Source organism: Bos taurus, chromosome 13 (assembly GCF_002263795.3).
Source record: "Bos taurus isolate L1 Dominette 01449 registration number 42190680 breed Hereford chromosome 13, ARS-UCD2.0, whole genome shotgun sequence".
Classification (NCBI taxonomy): Eukaryota; Metazoa; Chordata; class Mammalia; order Artiodactyla; family Bovidae; genus Bos; species Bos taurus.
In genome coordinates, this window is record NC_037340.1 from 33,882,804 (window position 1) to 33,904,859 (window position 22,056).

The 22,056-nt window shown below is 39.3% G+C and overlaps 1 protein-coding gene and 1 long non-coding RNA gene across 5 annotated transcripts in view; both read right to left on the reverse strand.

The window, feature by feature from the left end:
• The window catches only part of ZEB1 (zinc finger E-box binding homeobox 1), a 196,785-nt gene that overhangs the window by 111,569 nt on the left and 63,160 nt on the right, over positions 1-22,056 (reverse strand).
• LOC104973760 (uncharacterized) overlaps positions 1-22,056 on the reverse strand; it is a 94,228-nt gene that overhangs the window by 52,024 nt on the left and 20,148 nt on the right. For 2 of the 4 annotated variants that reach the window (XR_009496862.1, XR_009496865.1), the window contains one exon: positions 1-20,229. This exon is cut by the window's left edge and continues 12,731 nt beyond it. The exons of the other annotated variants lie outside the window; for them this stretch is intronic. This is a non-coding gene — a long non-coding RNA (uncharacterized lncRNA). The remainder of the gene's footprint in view (positions 20,230-22,056) is intronic. 4 annotated transcript variants of the gene reach the window in all.

Consider the following 22,056-nt stretch of genomic DNA (forward strand, 5'->3'; position numbering starts at 1 on the left):
ACATTCTCTCTAATCATAACGACAACTCTGCAAACTCAGAATTAACTGTCCCAATTTTCCATGTAAACTAAATCACCCGCTGACATCAAGCTTTTCTTTTCAGTTTGCCTAAGGGTACACAGCTGGTACAGCAGTAAAAGTGGTAACTGAACCCAACTAACTCCAAAGTCTGCTCTTTTATCTACAGGTTATTGCTTCCCCCTAGACTGTATTTATCACATATATTTCATGTATGTACTTATGTGAAATTTTTGTATTTGTATTGCATTACTTTTTCAAAGTAATTTATTGGGATTTATAGCAGCTAAGAAAAATAAGAACCCCCGAAGTAGCTATTATGGAAAACTCCAGAATGCTTTCTCAAAGTCTGGCCTTAAATCCAATCTTCTCTGTTCTAAATTTTAATCTACAAGAAGCTGCTTCTGGCAGACAGAGATGAAATGTCAGTCTTGCACTTCCTGTGTCAAGTGTTTTTCTATATTAATGAAAGTTTCAACTCTAACAGACTCCAGATTGGACATTTTATCTTCATTTTTTGTAAACCAAAGTTTTAAATAAAAGGTCACTAGAAAGCAATGAGAAGACACAGTAATGGAATTCACATGAAATAAAGACACAGTGATCATTCCAAAATGGGGAGAGGCTTCAGCAACCACCTGGTAGTAGCTCAACGCTTACTTCACAAATGAGAAAGCTCAGAGCTGGAGGACTGGATGGTTGTCCAGGGTGCCATGTGATTAATCAAACTCTCAGGACACAGGCCAGTGCTGCGGCGGCTCACAGTGAGGCTTCCTCGTAAACAAAATTCACCGTTTCAAGAGGACCCAGTCCTTCCACTCAGAAAGTCCTTCTTCCTGGCGTGTCCCTGGTGGTCTAGTGGTTAAGAATCTGCCTGCCAATGCAGGGGTCATGGGTTTGATCTCAGGTCTGGGAAGATTCCACAAATACTGAAGTGCTGTGGCTACTGAGCCCATGCGCCCTAGAGCCTGGACTCAGCAATTACAAGAAACCACAGCAATGAGGCTGGTACATGACAGCTAGAGAGGAGCTCGCACTCTCCACAACTTAGAGAAAGCCCGTGCACAGCCATGAAGACCCAGTACAGCCAAAAATAAAGAAAATAAAATTTTTTTTAAAGAAAGTCCTTCTTCCTGATGTTCTGTTCTTTCCCTAGAATCACTACTCCTTACTACAAAGGATAATACTTTGAAGCAATCTTGGACAAATCATGATCTTACACCTTCTTTATCCTGTATTTATTATAGAAAGATAAATCCTACTGCTTATATTTAGACTTTCTTTTCCATTCTTACTGCCACTGCACTGGATAGCAATCTCTAATAGAAGGAGAACAGTTTATTAATAATGAATATCAGGATTTAAAAAAATGGAGAGATATCCCATGCTCTTGGATTGGAAGAATTAATGTTAAAATGGCCATACTACCCAAAGCATCAACAGATTTAATGTGATTGTTATCACATTACCCATGAAAATTTTCACAGAACTAGAGCAAATAATCCTAAAATTTAAATGGAACTATAAATGGCTCAGAACTGCCAAAGGAACCTGAAGAAAAAGAACAAAGCAGGAGGCATAATACTCCCAGACTTCAGACAATACTACAAAGCTACAGTCATCAAAAGAATGTGGTATTGACACAAAAAGAAACATGTGGATCGATGGAACAGAATGGAGAGCCCAGAAATAAACCCACACACCTACAGTCAATAGTCTTCAACAAAGAAGACAAGAATATATTAACACCAGGGGAAAAAGACAGTCTCTCAGCAGGTGGTGCTGGGAAAGTTGAATAGCCGCATGTAAATCAATGAAGTCAGAACCTTCACACTGTACACAAAGATAAACTCAAAATGGCTGAGAGACTTAAACATAAGACAGGACACAATAAAAGGCCTAGAAGAGAACATAGGCAAAAGATCCTCTGACATAAATGGTAGCAATGATTTCTTAGGTCAGTCTCTAAGGCAATAGAAATAAAAACAAAAATAAGCAGATAGGACCTAATCAATCTTATAAGCTTTTGCACAGCAAAGGATACCATAAACAAAATAAAAAGACAATCTACAGAATCGGATAAAATATTTAAAATTATACAAAATACAAGGGCTTAATTTCCAAAACATATAAACAGCACATACATCTCAACAACAACAAAACAACCTAAACAAAAACTGGGCAGAAGACAGACATGTCACCAAAGAAGACATACAGACAACCAATAGGCATATGAAAAGATGCTGACATCAGTAATTATCAGAGAAATGCAAATCAAAATTACCATGAGGTACCACCTAACATTGGTCAAGATGGCTATCATTAAAGAGTCTACAAATAATAAATGCTAGAGAGGGTGTGGAGAAAAGGGAATCCTCTTACACTATTGATGGGAATTTAAGTTGGTGCAGCCACTATGGAGAACACTACGGAGGTACTGCAGACTCTAGAATTACTATATGATCCAGCAATCCCATTCCCAGGCATATATACAGATAAAATTATAAATCAAAATCATACAAACACCCCAATGTTCATAGTAGCACTATTCACAAAAGCCAAGACATGGAAACAATCTAAAAATCCATTAACAGATGAATGGACGAAGAAGATGTGATAACTATATATAACAGAATACTGCTGCAAAGATGGGCTCAATAAAGGACAGAAATGGTATGGACCTAACAGAAGCAGGAGATATTAAGAAGAGATGGCAAGAATACACAGAAGAACTGTACAAAAAAGATCTTCATGATGCAGATAATCACGATGGTGTGATCACTCATACTCACCTAGAGCCACACATCCAGGAATGTGAAGTCAAATGGGCCTTAGGAAAGCATCACTGCACACAAAGCTAGTGGAGATGATGGAATTCCAGTTGAGCTATTTCAAATCCTAAAAGATGATGCTGTGAAAGTGCTGCACTCAATATGTCAGCAAATTTGGAAAACTCAACAGTGGCCGAAGGACTGGAAAAGGTCAGTTTTCATTCCAATCCCAAAGAAAGGCAATGCCAAAGAATGCTCAAATTACCAGACAACTGCACACATCTCACATGCTAGTAAAGTAATGCTCAAAATTCTCCAAGCGAGGCTTCAAGCAATACGTGAACCGTGAACTTTCAGATGTTCAAGCTGGTTTAAGAAAAAGCAGAGGAACCAGAGATCAAATTGCCAACATCCACTGGATCATCAAAAAAGCAAGAGAGTTCCAGAAAAATATCTATTTCTTCATTACTGACTATGCCAAAGCCTTTGACTGTGTGCATCACAATAAACTGTGGAAAATTCTGAAGGAGATGGGAATACCAGACCACCTGACCTGCCTCTTGAGAAACCTGTAATGCAGGTCAGGAAGCAACAGTTAGAATTGGACACGGAACAACAGACTGGTTCCAAATAGCAAAAGGAGTACATCAAGGCTGTATATTGTCACCCTGCTTATTTAACTTCTATGCAGAGCACATCATGAGAAACGCTGGGCTGGAGGAAGCACAAGCTGGAATCAAGACTGCCAGGAAATATCAATAACGTCAGATACGCAGATGACACCACCCTTATGGCAGAACGTGAAGAAGAACTGAAGAGCCTCTTGATGAAGGTGAAAGTAGAGTGTGAAAAAGTTGGCTTAAAGCTCAATATTCACAAAACGAAGATCATGGCATCCGGTCCCATCACTTCATGGGAAATAGATGGGGAAACAGTGGCTGACTTTATTTTGGGGGGCTCCAAAATCACTGTGGATGGTGACTGCAGCCATGAAATTAAAAGACACTTACTCCTTGGAAGGAAGGTTATGACCAACCTAGATAGCATATTAAAAAGCAGAGACATTACTTTGTCAACAAAGGTCCGTCTAGTCAAGCCTATGGTTTTTCTAGTAGTCATGTATGGATGTGAGAATTGGACTGTGAAGAAAGCTGAGTGCTGAAGAATTGATGCTTTTGAATTGTAATGTTGGAGAAGACTCTCTGAGAGTAAAAAGATCCAACCAATCCATCCTAGGGGAGATCAGTCCTGGGTGTTCATTGGAAGGACTGATGTTGCAACTGAAACTCCAATACTTTGGCCACCTGATGCGAAGAGCTGACTCACCGGAAAAGACCCTGATGCTGCGGAAGATTGAGGGCAGGAGGAGAAGGGGATGACAGAGGATGAGATGGTTGGATGGCATCACCGACTCAATGGACATGGGTTTAGGTGGACTCCGGCAGTTGGTGATGGACAGGGAGGCCTGGCGTGCTGTGGTTCACGAGGTCGCAAAGAGTCGGACACAACTGAGCAACTGAACTAAACTGAACTCAGCTATAAAAAGGCATGAAATAATGCCATTTGCAGTAATGAAAATGTAACTAGAGATCACATACTAAGTAAGTCATAAAGACAAATATATCACTTATATGTGAAATCTAAAATATGATACAATGAACCCATCTATGAAACAAAAATAGAATCAGGATGTAGAGAACAGACTGTTGGTTGTCCAGGTGAGGGGGGTGGGAGAGGGATGGATTGGGAGCTTGAGATTAGAAGATGAAAATGAGCATAAATGGATAAAACACAAGGTCCTACTGAATAGCACAGGGAACTCATATTCAATATCCTGTGATAAACCATAATGGAAGGGAATATGAAAAAGAATACACATGTATAACTGAGTCACTATGCTATATAGCAGCAATTAACATAATACTGTAAATCAACCATACTTCAGTAAATTTTTTTTAAATGACAAAACCCTTTAAAACAAAATGAACATTAGCAATGTGGACTATTATTAACCAGTTAAAAAGACAATGATGTTAAAAATAAATTTAAAAAAAAGACAATGATGGACACCATAATGAATCATGCAAAAATGGATATAATTTAGAAACAAAATGAACATTATTTCTACAACAGTTTGATACGTTATGCGTGCAGTCAAGACAGAAAATATAGAAAATTTAAAATAGTAGTTATTTGGTGGTTTTCTGATGGTTATTAAAATTATTTATAAAAGCAATAACTTTAACAAAAGCTGTATTAGTAAGTTTAATATCTACGTTATGCTTTTTGAAGCTTGTAAGCTTATAAAACATAAATTAAGAATCCTAAAGAGTATATATTATGTACTATCTTCATAACTCTTCTGTAAATCTAAATTATTTTTACAAAGCTTAAAGAACAAAAAGATTCTTCATATTCTACTAAATGACCAACACTTAAAGACAAAAAGAGTCTTTAAGAGAAATCCATGTTGTAGCACACTCAAATAATGATCATACATAATTTCAAATAATATTTTTTCAGTATTCTATACTTACAAAGTTTCATAAGTAAATGGTCAGAACCAAGGATTTGTTCAAAGAAGCAAGTTTGGCATGCAATAATTATATCAGTAATACAGTCGTATTTCTAATACCTTTAGGTCCATGTTGTTTACTGACAGGTTTGAGTGTTTATAAAATGATCCAAGCGCTCTCACAAACTCTGAACTACTTCTAATGTGGGGGCTACTGTTAAAAGATTGGTAACATCTGTTGGCTCACAGAAAAAGCAAGAGAATTATAAAAAAAATCTACTTCTGCTTCACTGACTACACGAAAGCCTTTGACTGTGTGGATCATAACAACCTGTGGGAAATTCTTAAATAGATGGGAATACCATCCACCTTACCTGCCTCCTGAGAAACCTATATGCAGGTCAAGAAGCAATACTTAGAATCAGACATAGAACAATGGACTGGTTCAAAACTGGGAAAGGAGTACATCAAGGCTGTATATTGTCACCCTGCTTATTTAACTTATATACAGAGTACATCATAGTGAAATGCTAGGCTGGATGAATCACAAGCTAGAATCAAGATTGCTGGGAGAGATATCAACAACCTCAGATATGCAGATGATACCAGCTTATTGGCAGAAAGTGAAGAGGAACTAAAGAGCCCCTTGATGAGAGTGAAAGAAGAGAGTGAAAAAGCTGGCTTAAAACTCAACATTCAAAAAACTAAGATCATGGCATTCAATCCCATAACCTCATGGCAAATAGATGGGAAAACATGGAAACAGTGACAGATTTTATTTTCTTGGGCTCCAAAACCACTGTGGACGGTGACTGCAGCCACAAAATTAAAAGATGCTTGTTCCTTGGAAGGAAAGCTATGACAAACCTAAGAAAAGTTATGACAAAAGTTGTGGCAGTGTATGAAAAGCAGAGACATCATTTTGCCAACAAAGGTCCATATAGTCAAAGCTATGGTTTTTCTAGTAGTCACGTACAGATGTGAGAGTTGGATCATAAAGAAGGCTGAGTGCCACAAAGAATTGATGCTTTTGAATTGTGGTGCTGGAGAAGACTCTTCAGAGTCCCCTGGAGAACAAGGAGATCAAACAAGTCAATCCTAAAGGAAATCAACCTGAATATTTACTGAAAGGACTAATGCTGAAGCTGCAGCTCCACTACTTTGATCACCAAATGTGAAGAGCCCACTCACTGGAAAAGACCATGATGCTGGGATAGACTGAGGGCAGGAGGAGAAGGGGGCGACAGAGGATGAGATGGTCAGATGGCATCACTGACTCAATGGACATGAGTTTAAGCAAACTCAGGAGATAGTGAAGGACAGGGAAGCCTGGCATGCTGAAGTTCATGGGGTCACAAAGAGTCAGATACAACTTAGTAACTAAACAACAACTTCCAAAATTGCATTCATTTGTTCAGCAAATATTAACTGAGCATGTAACATGAACCAGGCCTTAGGCCTCTATGTGCTAAGGATAAAGCTGTGAGCAAAGTGAACAAAATCCTTGCCTTTACATTCTGTGTGGAAGAGGTCAGGGGAAAAAAAAAAAAAAAAAAAACCCAGAAAAGTAAAATCTATGCGATGGTAGATGGGAATGGTACTCATGAAGAAGCAGAAATGGAGGAAGCAGAATGGGGCTGGAGTGGGGGAAATTTGCAATGTTAGACCAAGCAACTGAAGAAAGCCTGAGTTAACAGTTGAGTACAAACCCCCAACTGATCAGAAAATGGCACAGGTAATAGGGAAAGAGATCTGCAGGCAGAGAGAAGAGCCAGTGCAAATCCCCTAAAGCAAGAATCTGCCTGCACGTTCCAAGAAGAGCCAAGAACCAGTATGAGGAGAGCAGAGTGAGAGTGGACAACAGAAGCCAAGGTCCAGGAAGAACAGAGATCAAGAGGCGGAGCCTGGGAGGAGATTTATCAGGTTTCAGATTTCATTCTGATTGAGATGAGAAGTCAATAGGGGGATTTAAATCAAGGGAGTGACATATTCTGACTTAGATTTTACCTAACTATGTTACACGCTGTGTTAAGAAGAGACCTATGTAAATCACTGGCAGAAACAGGAAGACCTATCATAGGCTTTTTCAGTAACAGAGGCAAAACGGGAAGGGGACCTGGATCAGAAATGCACAGTGGAAATGGCGACTTGTGATTTGATTCTGGACATTTTTAACAGTACAGACAGGAGACTACAGTGACAGAGATGAGGGGAAGGATCAGACATAGATGAAAGAAGCTAGGAATCAAGGATGCACCAAGACTGAGCAAAGAACCAAGCTGCTATTTACTGAGAAACGGAAGACTCAGGAGGAAGTGGGCGTGGGGGAGACAGGGAGTCTGGTTTACTGCAGTACATTCTGAGAACAGAAAATCACTTCTGCTCATCAGCAAACAGGTGGGCATCTAAAGCCATGGCGCTGGGCGAGGTCATCAAGGGCTTAAGTGTGAAAAGAAAAGAGGTCCAAATTCAAAACACTGGAGAATTTCCAGTTCAGAGGTTAGAGAGGAGAGAAGGAGCCAGCAAAGGAGATTGAAACAGAAGCCAAAGAGGTGAGGGAAACTAGCTGAGTGTAGCATCTGGAAGCCAGATAAAGACAGCAGTCAGAGCTGCTGCCGGTCACATGAGCTGAGGGCTGAAAAGCCCATCACCGGGGTCAGTAAGAAGGACAATTCTGGTGAGGTGGCCGGGGCTACACAAACTGAAATCCCAACACAGTCAACTCTTTCAGAGAGATTAGCTGCAAATGAAAAGACCCTCGGCAGTAACTGAAGGGAAAATCAGAACAGGAAATTTTTTAAGGTGGGAGGGGAAAAAAAAAACCAAACAAAACAAAACAGCATTACCTGTATGTTGATGGAAAAGAGCTAGTAGTGAAGGAAAAATTAAACGATGCAAGAGATGGAAGTCAGGTGTTCGATTAAAAATATGTTATGTCAGGAGAGCAAGAGCCGTTTTATTAATGACTTTTTGGATTGTCGGGTCCTTCAGGGTCCTGATAAAGTCAACAAGTCTTCCACCAGAAATGATACACATCTAAACCTCTGTTTTCATTTCAGAGAGGTCCAGATTCACTGAAGCTGATCCATAGCTCTCAGGGGAAGATCCTCTGAACTTAAAAAGCATAATCATTTTGTCCCTTCAGGTAATTTCACAGATAAAATCTAAATAGATACCATATGATAACAAGTAAAATTTAAACAATTAATTACTACATTATGACAAGTAAAGTAAAATTATACTTACAGATAATCTAAAAATCAATCATCTGGGCTGTTATATCTGCTGACTTACTGAGCAATTCAAATCCTCTTATCCATCAAGCACCAAATTGGACTCTACCACACCTATCATTTCTTTGATAACCCCATAATTTCTTTCCTCTGGATTCACTGCTTCTTCAACACCATTCAATCAGTTAACCCCATAATAATTTGCATCAGCTCACTGTTTCTATATGTTCTGAGTTTCCCGACTAGAACGCTAGCAGTAAAGGCAGAAATACTTCTTGGCATCATCACCTTCAGCTATAACACTGTTACAAACACATTTATTTCATAAGTATATGCTGAACAACAGACTGGTTCCAAATGAGAAAAGGAGTACGTCAAGGCTGTATACTGTCACCCTGCTTATTTAACTGATATGCAGAGTACATCATGAGGAACGCTGGGCTGGAAGAAACACAAGCTGGAATCAAGACTGCTGGGAGAAATACAAATAACTTCAGATATGCAGATGACACCATCCTTATGGCAGAAAGTGAAGAAAAACTAAAAAGCCTCTTGATGAAAGTGAAAGAGGAGAGTGAAAAAGTTGGCTTCAAGCTCAACATTCAGAAAACGAAGATCATGGCATCTGGTCCCACCACTTCATGGCAGATAGATGGGGAAGCAGTGGAAACAGTGGCTGACTTTATTTTTCTGGACTCCAAAATCACTGCGGATGGTGATTGCAGCAATGAAATTAAAAGATGCTTGGAAGGAAAGTTATGACCAACCTAGACAGCATATTAAAAAGCAGAGACATTACTTTGCCAACAAAGGTCCGTCTAGTCAAGGCTATGGTTTTTCCAGTAGTCATGTATGGATGTGAGACTTGGACTATAAAGAAAGCTGAGCACAGAAGAATTGATGCTTTTAACTGTGGTGTTGGAGAAGACTCTTGAGAGTCCCTTGGACTGCAAGGAGATCCAACCAGTCCATCCCAAAGGAGATCAGGCCTGAGTGTTCACTGGAAGGACTGATGTTGCAGCTGAAACTCCAATACTTTGGCCACCTGATGCGAAGAGCTGACACACTGGAAAAGACCCTGATGCTGGGAAAGATCTCCGGTACTCTTGCCTGGAAAATCCTATGGATGGAGGAGCCTGGAGGGCTGCAGTCCATGGGGTCGCTGAGGGTCGGACAACTGAGCGGCTTCACTTTTACTTTTCACTTTCATGCACTGGAGAAGGAAATGGCAACCCACTCCAGTAGTCTTGCCTGGAGAATCCCAGGGACAACGGAGCCTGGTGGGCTGCCGTCTATGGGGTCACACAGAGTCGGACATGACTGAAGTGACTTAGCAGCAGCAGCTGGGAAAGATTGAGGGCAGGAGGAGAAGGGGACAACAGAGCATGAGATGGTTGGAAGGCATCATCAACTCGATGGACATGGGTTCGGGTAGACTCCGGCAGTTGGTGATGGACAGGGAGGCCTGGCATGCTGCAGTTCATGGAGGTCACAAAGAGTTGGACACGACTGAGCAACTGAACTGAACTGCACTGAAACAAACAAGTTAACTTTTCAGTGCCTTCTGAAAATACAGGTCTGATTTAACTATGTCAACATCGATTACAGGCAAAAATTTAAAAAACAATCATGAAATGAAATGGAGTGTTAATTTTTAAAATAGTACCATCTCATATGCAACAAAGCCCAAAGCTGGGTAAAACTATTAACTGAAAATTGTGATCATGATTGCTTAGGTTTTTTTTTTTCTTTCACCAACATGATAAACTGCATTTAGTTTAAATTTCGTGGTCTAAGTGCCACACTGAATCTTGATATGGGTACAGGGGTAAATGGACATGTCTATTCGTGATCTCACTGTCAGCGCTATACTGATTACTGTTCTTCCTATGAAACTTCCCGAGGGTGCGCTCAGCCCGGCAGCACTGCACAGCAGGCGAAGCTTCGGGCTCACAGCTCCGCCTACCCCGTGGCATTCTACACTCAGGTTTATCATCCATGCTTTGACACCCAGTGTCCTGCCCGTGGCACCTGCCACGACTCGTGCTCAGGTTGTAGGTTTTACCTCATTCTCATCTTTCTTTCCTCTGCCCTTCCAAAATCTAATGAACATTTGACATGTTAAGATTTGCCAAGTAAACAATCATTTCACAGAAACAAACTCACTTTAAGGTGTGTGTACTGTGCTAATTAAAAAAAATTCCAACGACAGAAACTCAATTTAAACTCCAAGACAGACAGACAGCACATATAGCTCAATATCAAAAACAACCCAACCCAGAAATGGGCATAAGAAGTAAACACAATTCTCCAAAGTACACATACAAATGGCCAACAGGCACATGAAAAGATGCCCAACATCACTAATTACTAGAGAAATTCAAATGTCAAAACTACAACGAGGTATCGCCTCACATCAGTTAGAATGGTCAACATCAGAAAGTCTATAAAAAAGAAGAGACGGTGTGGAGAAGGTGTGGAGAAAAGGGAACTTTCCTACACTGTGGAAATGTAAATTGGGGACGCCTTTATGGAGAACAGAATAGAGGTTCCTTAAAAACTAAAAAAGAGAGCTACCATACAATCCAGCAATCCCACCCAGATTTATATCTGGAGAAGACACTAATTTTATAAGATACATGCACCCCAGTGACCACAGCAGCACTATTTACAATTGCCATGACATGCAAGCAACCTTAGCGTCCATCAGCAGAGGAATGGTTAAAGATATGGTACGTATATACAATGGAAGACCACTTAGCCATAAAAAGGAATGAAATAATGCCATCTGCAGCAACATGAACCTAGAAACTGTCACACTGAGTGAGATCAGTTAGAGAAAGACAAACATCATATGCTATCATTCATATGTGGAATCTAAAATTTTAAAAACTATATAAATTAAGTTTTTATAAAACAGAAACAGATGCACAGATTTAGAAAGCAAACTTATGGCTACTGAAGAGGAAACATGGTAGGGAGGGATAAATCAGGAGTTTTGGGTTAGCATATGTACACTGCTATATATAAAAGAGATAATGAACAGGGACCTATTGTATAAAACAGGGAACTCTACTTAATATCTTGTAATAATGTATAATGGGAGAAAATATTAACAAAAAGAATATATATGTATGTATAACTGAATCACTTTGTATATACCTGAAACACAACATTGTAAATCAACCAGATTTCAATTTTAAAAAGTCCTCACACACACATACACAAAGTGTGAAGGCACTGCAATGCCTTTCATATCATGTATATATTAACAGGGAAGTGTAACTCTGCTTGCCTATGAAATTAGTACTGTTTTAGGGGGAAGTTCTAGAAGATGCGACAAAATCACTCCTACAAACATTTAGAGACAGTATTTGATGAGATTTACAGATGAAGAAAGACAAGATTTACAACATTCTCTATGCAAAAGAGCTCTTTTTTAGCACACTATTATCAGTGAATGTAAAATCATGCATCCATTCAACCGACAGGTACTTAGCTGTATAAAGCAGGCCTGGGCACAGGACCTCACACAGGTCAGACAGTGAATTAATCATCCCCCTGTATCACTAAAACACAAACATCAAGATCCATTCCTCTCCAGTGTTAGGGCTTAATAAAGTGAACACCATTTCTGCCCAAGTCAGAAACCGTAGATACCCTTGGTGTCTCTGTATTCTTCGATCGCTCACCTAACTACATGTGACGCCCAATAAATTCTCACTCTTAAATCTCTAACACACCCAATTCTCTTCATCCTCACCATCGCCACACTAGTGCAAACCTAAACTGACTGTGAAGCTAACAACCTCCCATCTTTCTATCCTTCATAGAGCAGACGCAGCAGTCTCAGAAAAGCGCAAATCTTGTGGTACATTCATGTGACGGAGCTTTACAGAGAAGCGAGAATGACTGGCAACTACACTCAACTACATGATGACTCTCGTAATTATGATGCTGTGTCTGGCTTCTTTCCCTGAAATGAGCCTGTACAGGATGCTCCCATTTCTGTAACCTATGAAGAAGGTGGGCCAGAGGGAACACTGACGGGAAGGAAAGGTGAGAGGGGACTTCTGTTTCTTCACTCAGGAGATGGTCACATACATGTATTCAATTTGTGAAATTCATCAATCTATATACTTATGATATGGTCACTCTTCTGGATGTGTATGAGGCTTTAGTTAAAAGTTTTAGAAAAAATAAAACATGCTGCTCGATGACCTCCCACCACCCTGAGCTGAAGCCCCAAAGCCAAATTTCTAACAGTGACCTGAAATACATTTCACCACAAGGTCTCTGTAAGTCTTTGTCTTAAATCGTCACTCTTTCTCCCTTTACGGCTTTCATATATGCTTATTCCGCCTCTGCATTTTGTTGGACTAACTCCTAGCAATGCTCAGATTCAGTTAAAATTTCATTTTCCCCAGGAAGTCTTCCCTGATCTGAGACGAGGTTACCATCCCTGTCTCCCCTCTGCATGGCCTCACCACACATCTGTATGAGACTGTGAATTCTCTGAGGGCAGGGCACGTGTTTTATTTACCTCTCTGTTCTCTCAGTTCTCTGTATATTTGATAGCTGGCTGAATAAATTTATTTCCTATACAAGAACATGGCAGGTAGTTGTGGCAAAGTTTCAGTCTATGAACTGCAGTATAAACAGTGAAACTGCTAAAAGTTTTTGATACATAACTTAAAGGAAGTAAGAGTTACATGCTAAATTATTTATACACAGCAAAGTAGGAAGCCATGTATGTGGTAACATAGAGAAGTCACTTTTAATACAGCTATTAAATTTATTTCAAAATTCCATTTTAAATAATAATCTATGGTAATAACTGAAAAAGTTCAGTTTTCATTCCAATCCCAAAGAAAGGCAATGCTAAAGAATGCTCAAACTACCACACAATTGCACTTATCTCACATGCTAGTAAAGTAATGCTCAAAATTCTCCAAGCCAGACTTCAGCAATACATGAATCGCAAACTTCGAGACGTTCAAGCTGGTTTTAGAAAAGGCAGAGGAACCAGAGATCAAATTGCCAACATCCACTGGATCATTGAAAAAGCAAGAGAGTTCCAGAAAAACATCTATTTCTGCTTTATTGACTATGCCAAAGCCTTTGACTGTGTGGATCATAATAAACTGTGGAAAATTCTCAAAGACATGTGAATACCAGACCACCTGACCTGCCTCTTGAGAAACCTACATGCAGGTCAGGAAGCAACAGTTAGAACTGGACATGGAACAACAGACTGGTTCCAAACAGGAAAAGGAGTACATCAAGGCTGTATATTGTCACCCTGCTTATTTAATTTCTATGCAGAGTACATCATGAGAAACGCTGTGGGGGAAGAAGCACAAGCTGGAATCAAGATTGCCAGGAGAAATATTAATATGCAGATGACACCACCCTTATGGCAGAAAGTGAAAGGGAACTAAAAACCCTCTTGATGAAAGTGAAAACGGAGAGTGAAAAAGTTGGCTTAAAGCTCAACATTCAGAAAACAAAGATCATGGCATCCGGTCCCATAACTTCATGGGAAATAGATGGGGAAACAGTGGAAACAGTGTCAGACTTTATTTTGGAGGCTCCAAAATCACTGCAGATGGTGACTGCAGCCATGAAATTAAAAGAAGCTTACCCCTTGGAAGGAAAGCTATGACCAACCTAGATAGCATATTCAAAAGCAGAGACGTTACTTTGCCAACAAAGGTTCGTCTAGTCAAGGCTATGGTTTTTCCTGTGGTCATGTATGGATGTGAGAGTTGGACTGTGAAGAAAGCTGAGCGCCAAAGAATTGATGCTTTTGAACTGTGGTGTTGGAGAAGACTCTTGAGAGTCCCTTGGACTGCAAGGAGATCCAACCAGTCCATTCTGAAGGAGATCAGCCCTGGGATTTCTCTGGAAGGAATGATGCTAAGGCTGAAACTCCAGTACTCTGGCCACCTCATGCAAAGAGTTGACTCATTGGAAAAGACTCTGATGCTGGGAGGGATTGGAGGCAGGAGGAGAAGGGGACGACAGAGGATGAGATGGCTGGATGGCATCACTGACTCGATGGATGTGAGTCTGAGTGAATTCCTGGAGTTGGTGATGGACAGGGAGGCCTGGCGTGCTGCGATTCATGGGGTCGCAAAGAGTTGGACACAACTGAGTGACTGAACTGAACTGAAGGTAATAAAATCCTGAAATTGATCATAATTTTTTACTCATCTACATTCAAATGTTGGTTATTTTTAACCAGTTGTGAAAACCAAGGCTCTACCAAGGCTCTGAGTGGACTGAGTGAGTAGGTCAATTTTTTCAGCTTCTTTGCATGCAAAGAGAATATTTAATATCTGTCTATCTCAACTTAAAAAAACTATATTTGTAAATGTTCCTAAGAAGAATTTAAGTTTTTCTATTTTAAACACAAAATAATTTGCTGAATAAAAAGTAAAACTATAACTCCTTATTTGTTATAATTACCCATGGCAAGTAATACAGATAGCCTGTTGATTCACAAACTGTTCTTCCTGGAAAAAAAAACACTTAAAAGGTTACTGGCTATAAGGACAGAGAGCACAAGTGATAACCACCTTGAGTGCTAATACCCAAAAGAACAAAGCTGTCATCTTTTTGGGAAATCAATGCCATTTTCTATAATGAGCCTTAGGCTACAAATTTTAGAAATTTTTAAGTGTAATGAGGTTTAAATTAAAAATACAGGTAATATCCTGAGTTGCCTTACTTTTTTCTATTCCTTTTGGGAAGTAATTGCTTTCTGTGTATCATCCCTCAAATTTCTTTGTATTGTAATATTCATTAAAATTCATTAAATCTAAAGTTAGGTAGACTTTACTGGCCAGAAGCAGTAAAAGCAAGGATAAAGACACATCCTTTATTTTGAGAAAGATTAGTTTCCTTAATATAGAACTTGCTTACATAACATTTCTAAAGTACTACTATCACTTTTAGAATTTTTTTGGAGTATAGTTGATTTAAAAGCATCTTACAATAAAGAGAATAACCTTAAAATACTCTATCACTGAACCACACCTTGACGTGTACACCATCTACTCGCAGAATTTAACCAGAGTTCAGAACCAGGAAAGGTCCCAATAATGCTCAGTGTGATGTTTATTAGGGCAATTAACTTCTTTTTAAAAATACTCTGAAAATAATTTAAAAAATAACATTATTTCTTATTTTGTTGAGTCTTAACTCTTTTTGAAGGAAGGATTTGAATGATATTAGATAATTCATTTTTTTCTTTACTCCACCTTCAAGAATCTATTGCACAGTCTCACAATTTATTGAGGAGTCATTTTCATGTGACAGCTGGTAGAGACTGCAGTCAAAGTGGGGAACATGAGAAACTATTAGCAAAGTAAATGTTCCCATTTAGGCTGGTATTTCTCAAGTCTAACTAATTCAAATTAAAGCTTTTTCCTTCTAAAAATAAGTACAATGTTTCTTAGAATTAAATTTTAGTTTTTATGAATATTAAGTTTTAAATGAATGAAGGCAAGTAACATATTTTCTGAACCTCAGTTTGTCAATAAAGAGATAACTTTAGTCCAGATCAGTGTTTATCAAATTTTTTGTTATAAAACCCTTCAAGAAGATGATGGAAAAAGTACAGACATTCTTCCCAGCAAAAAACACATACATAGAAAATTTGATTATAATTCCAGGGTATTCACAGACCCTCTGAAACTCATCCAAGTACCACTTGGTAAAAATGGAGCTAGGTGGTATTTAAAGTATTTTGTAGTTTTAAATGTTGGTTTCAGAAATAAGGTTAACGTCTTTAAACAAAAGAAAGTCAGGCTTGAGAATAAATGTGAAAACCCAAACACAATTCATTAATTTACTCATTGCTACTAAAGATATTAGCTTGGAAAGCCTGAACACCTTATTTATATATAGACACAGGTGCTAATTTGACAAAATAATTCATACTTAAGGCATTAGAAGTTAGGCAAAATAAGATTCTTATGTAAAGCCAGGATATTTCTAGACATGGTAATGTATGACATTCACAGCTTTCAAATCACAATAAGTCGTCTCCTTCCAACCCTCCCCATTACCAGGCTCAACTCCTTGGAGTGAGGAAGAAAACTATTACGTAACGTAAGCTGCATTTGAGGTCTTTTAGGTTGGTGGGCTGCCGTCTATGGGGTCGCACAGAGTCGGACACGACTGAAGCGACTTAGCAGCAGCAGCAGCAGGTGACTGTTTTGAGGGAAAGGGAGTACTTTCAGATCCTTAAACTTACTTTAAAGTAATTGTGGGATCACTGCCCCCTCCAAAAAAAAAAAAACTTACCTGTAATTCTTGTTCTCTGAAGGAAATGCAGTAATTATAACCATATCCACACTCTTGGGTTCATCCTCCTAAGCATGAGGGGATTTGGAATGCGCCATGGCTTACACCCAGCCGCTACACTGCCATACGCTGCCACAGTGCGCTGGCCTCGGCTCTCCCTGCCTGCCTGGAATGGAGCAGGGCTCACCTAGTCATCCACCCTGGGAGGCAGGTGCTCCCCCACAGGAAGTGTGGGGGTGGTGTAACTACTGTCCTTAGAAAACACGAATTACGAATGGTCCCTCCTCGACAGTTTAAGAGGGATGGAGACACTACTAGACTTGCTGTTACATGCTTCAAAACCGGCATTAAAATTGCAACATTAAAAAATGTTAAAGAAAAGAATTCCCTAGTGATCCAGAGGTTAAGACAGCACTTCCACAACAGGAGGCATGGGTTCAATCCCTGGTTGGGGAACTAAGATCCTGTGTGCCACGTGCCACAGCCAGAACATTTAAAAACTAACTAAATAAATAATATGTAAAATAAATGTTAAAGTATAAGAATGGAAAGCTGTTCCTCTGTAAAGGAAGCCCTGAAGGGGAGTAAGTGATGCAGGTATAGGAATTGACTGCCTGTTGATCAGGGTGACGTCCCATGGTCAACCAGAGAGCAGAGCATCACAGGTACTTAAATATCGTATCTTGGCATTGAGCAACCTAGTATTTTGTATTAATGCCTGCCAAGTCAAGAGTCATGTGCAGAGTCAGCTGCAGTGTAGCCAACAGTAAGAAGGTAACTTGAAACAGCCAGGACCCTAAAAACTGCTGAGATTATCACCAAGGGTGGATGGTTTTTCATAAGGTCTGATACTCATAATACGTTGTTCGACTTCAACAAGCTCTCCTTTATGAACTCAAGTAACTAATCATTCAATTTATAAAATTTAATCAACCTTACATTTTAATGTGATAATTTAGATTTTAAATGTTCAATTATACAAAGACTGAGTCCCTGTCATATATAAATTCCTCTTCTGTCTCTTAGGTGAAGGCAATGGCACCCCACTCCAGTACTCTTGCCTAGAAAATCCTATGGACGGGGGAGCCTGGTAGGCTGCAGTCCATGGGGTCACTAAGAGTCGGACACGACTGAGCGACTTCACTTACACTTTCATGCACTGGAGAAGGAAATGGCAACCCACTCCAGTATTCTTGCCTGGAGAATCCCAGGGACAGACGAGCCTGGTGGGTTGCCGTCTATGGGGTCGCACGGAGTCAGACACAACCGAAGCGACTTAGCAGCAGTAGCAGTCTGTCTCTTAAACATCTTAGAGAATTAGGAAGAGGGGCTTCCCTGGTGGCTCAGTGGTAAAGAATCTGTGGAGAAGAATCCGCCTGCCAATGGAGGAGAATTAGGAAGAAATGGGCTACAGACAGTTTCTGGTTTGCATACTGGTTTTCGGAGGGTTATAAAACTTATCCACAGAGGACAAGATTCTCTATCCTCTGGTCCTACAGACTGGTGTCTTCCACTCCAACCAGGGTAGGACTGCCAGATAGAAACCAGGATTCACAGTTAAATGTGCGTTTCAGAAAAATACCTTTTTCTTAGTATATTCCAAACACAGCATGGGACATAATCACACTAATTTGTTATTTATCTGAAATTCAAATTAAGCTGGGCATCCTGAATTGTTTTTTGTCTTCTGCTAACTCTGCACACTGTAACCCAGTGGGGCCTCACAGGGTTACTCAGGATGGTGCTAGAGTGGGCCTTCCACTCTCAGTCCAGATCTGCACCAACACGGTGGTCACAAGCAATGTGCAGCTATGAAGCACTCGAACTGAGGCCAGTTCAATATGAAACATTCCATAAATGTAAAATTCACACCCGAGTTTGATGCTTAGTGTGAAAAAGGTACAACATCTCATAAACTTTTGTACTAACTGCATGTTGAAATAACAATATTTTAGATATATTAGATTAAATAAAATATAATCAAAAGTAATTCTGCCCACTTCTTTTACTTTTTATGTGGCGACCAAAAAACTCTTAAAATTACACATGTAGCTTGTATTTGTGACTTGCATTACATTTTTACTGGACAGAGCTGGTCTACATGCCTCAAGAAGAGGAAAGTCTAGAATTTCCTTGCTGTTCTTTCTCTAAAAAATCAATATTAGTAAACAAAGGGCTGCCTCTCACTTCTGTCTAGATATGAGAGTGGGCAGGGGACATGACCATACCAAGGAAATAAAATTCTAGCAAAGACTGCTTTCCATATGTTAAAAACAAAAACAAAACACAGCATCCAAATATAACTGAGAGACAATTCAGAAACCTGTTCTTTGATAAGGTCTTATGTACAAAAGAAATGAACTCTAGTATGTGCACGTTGTGTATGATTAAGTTGTGCAGGTGCACATAAAAATAAAATCTCCCGGACCCAGTTCCAGTGGAAGAATCTCTCAGTACTACCACATCGGTGTCCACTCCTAAATATTATCAAATTTTATAATTATCAAAAAATTATCAATATTTTACTTATTTAATAATATGCAGAGTCTATCATGCTAAATGCAGGGCTGGACGAACCACAAGCTGGAATCAAGATTGCTGGGAGAAATATCAACCACCTCAGATATGCAGATGATACCACACTAATGGCAGAAAGTGAAGAGGAACTAAAGAGCCTCTTGATGAGGGTGAAAGAGAATGAAAAAGCTGCCTTAAAATTCAACATTCAAGAAACTAAGATCATAGCATCTGGTCCTATCACTTCATGGCAAACAGAATGGGAAAAAGTAGAAACAGTGACAGATTTTATTTTCTTGGACTCCAAAATCACTGCAGACAGTGACTACAGCCATGAAATTAAAAGACACTTGCTCCTTAGAAGGAAAGCTATGACAAACCTAGAGAGAGTATTAAAAAGCAGAGACATTACTTTGCCAACAAAGGTCAATATAGTCAAAGCTAGGTTTTTTCCAGTAGTCATGTACAGATGTGAGAGTTGGACCATAAAGAAGGTTGAGCACTAAAGAATTGCTGCTTTTGAATTGTGGCCCTGGTGAAGACTTTTGAGAGTTCTTTGGACTGCAAGGAGATCAAATCAGTCAATTCCAAAGGAAATGAACCCTGAATATTCATTAGAAGGACTGATGCTAAAGTTCCTATACTTTGGCCACCTGATGCAAAGAGCGGACTCACTGGAAAAGACTGATGCTGGGGAGAGTTGAAGGCAAAAGGAGAAGCAGGTGGCAGAGGATGAGATGGTTGGATGGCATCACCAACTCAATGGACATGAATTTGAGCAAACTCTGGGAGACAGTGAAGAGAAGTGGAGCCTGGCATGCTGCAGTCCATGGGTCACAAAGAGTTGGACACAACTTAGCAACTGAAAGATAAACAACAATGGATGTGAAATTAGAGCACTGGTTCTACAACTACAAAATAAATTTTTCTTTTTAAAAAGTATGGGGAGGGACGAGGGAGTAGGGTTCAGGATGGGGAACACATGCATACCTGTGGTAGGTTCATTTTGATATATGGCAAAACCAATACAATATTATAAAGTTAAATAAAATAAAATTTAAAAAAAGAAAAACAAACTACGTTGTCAATACTATAGTAAGACAAAGCTTGTTTCAAAAATGACAGGGGCTGGGGGAGGAGGCTTTTTTAGAATAAAAAAAAAGCTAAAGCTTAGGTAAGAAGTAATACTTGTTTATTTTTATATACTCCACCTTACATTTTCACTTGGTTTGACTTTCAACTCAAATTTTTTTCTCAACTGGCCCAAAGAAACAAAGGTCCGTCTAGTCAAGGCTATGGTTTTTCCAGTGGTCATGTATGGATGTGAGAGTTGGACTGTGAAGAAGGCTGAGCGCCAAAGAATTGATGCTTTTGAACTGTGGTGTTGGAGAAGACTCTTGAGAGTCCCTTGGACTGCAAGGAGATCCAACCAGTCCATCCTAAAGGAGATTAGTCCTGGGTGTTCATTGGAAGGACTGATGCTGAAGCTGAAACTCCAGTACTTTGGCTACCTCATGCAAAGAGTTGACTCATTGGAAAAGACTCTGATGCTGGGAGGGATTGGGGGCAGGAGGAGAAGGGGACGGCAGAGGATGAGATGGCTGGATGGCATCACTGACTCAATGGACATGAGTCTGGGTGAACTCTGGGAGTTGGTGATGGACAGGGAGGCCTGGAGTGCTGCAATTCATGGGGTCACAAAGAGTCAGACATGACTGAGCAACTGAACTGAACTGAATTCTGTTCCATGCTGTTATAAAAGTTAAAAATTATTTAACATGTTCTTCCAAATTAAAAATCAAAAGAAAATTATATAGAGATTTCCAAATTCTTAGTAACCTGTGTTTTTCACTAATGTAACCTATATCATCTCCAAAGTAGATTTAAATCTTTTAAAGGTGCCTGCAGTTGTAATAAGCAAGACTAGTTCTAACCCAAATACATACACACACAAAAATTGATTCTCAAGGTTTTTTCATAGAAGGCCTCAGTCGTTTTTGTACTCATTCTAACAGCAAACACAAAGTGTACTTTCCCTTCTTAATATCTTTTCATTACACAGATATAGGAAGAACAATTGCTTTGAAAATAAAACAGAATTATCATAAACCAAAGACAGGCCTAACCAGACAAAAATCAGCAGATTTCTCCTAAATTTGATAGTTCATAAAAAGTTCAAATCTTTTAGAACTAAAGTTTCCCAGATCATTTTAAGAGCTTAAAAAAAGATGAACAAAATTAGATATAGATATTTAATATCTTCATGAGCACCAAGTACTCACTGCCAATACCAATGTCCTGGTGATTACAATCTGAAATGTTCTGTAGACATTAGGTCTCCAATGGCCTGTTACGATCTGACATGAATTTTATGACCACATACCTATTAAAGAGTAAGAAGACATTTGCTTTCACACTTTTTGAAGCTTAGCAGAGATTTAAAAAAATGGTTTGAGGGACTTTCTCTGAAGTAAAGGTAAGCTTCAAGAAGACCATGAAAAGCAAATCTTCAAAGCTGGTTACATCAATTTAAGCAGACTGCTTAAATGCTGTCACTGTGTCAAAATTCTTGAATGCAAATCTTAATACATCCAAGAAGAGTTTTTGAAGGATCAACGATGGTAGTTATTAAGCTGATTTAAATGCAGACTGAAGTGGAAGACAAGTTTCACTGTGAAGCGGAATTTTT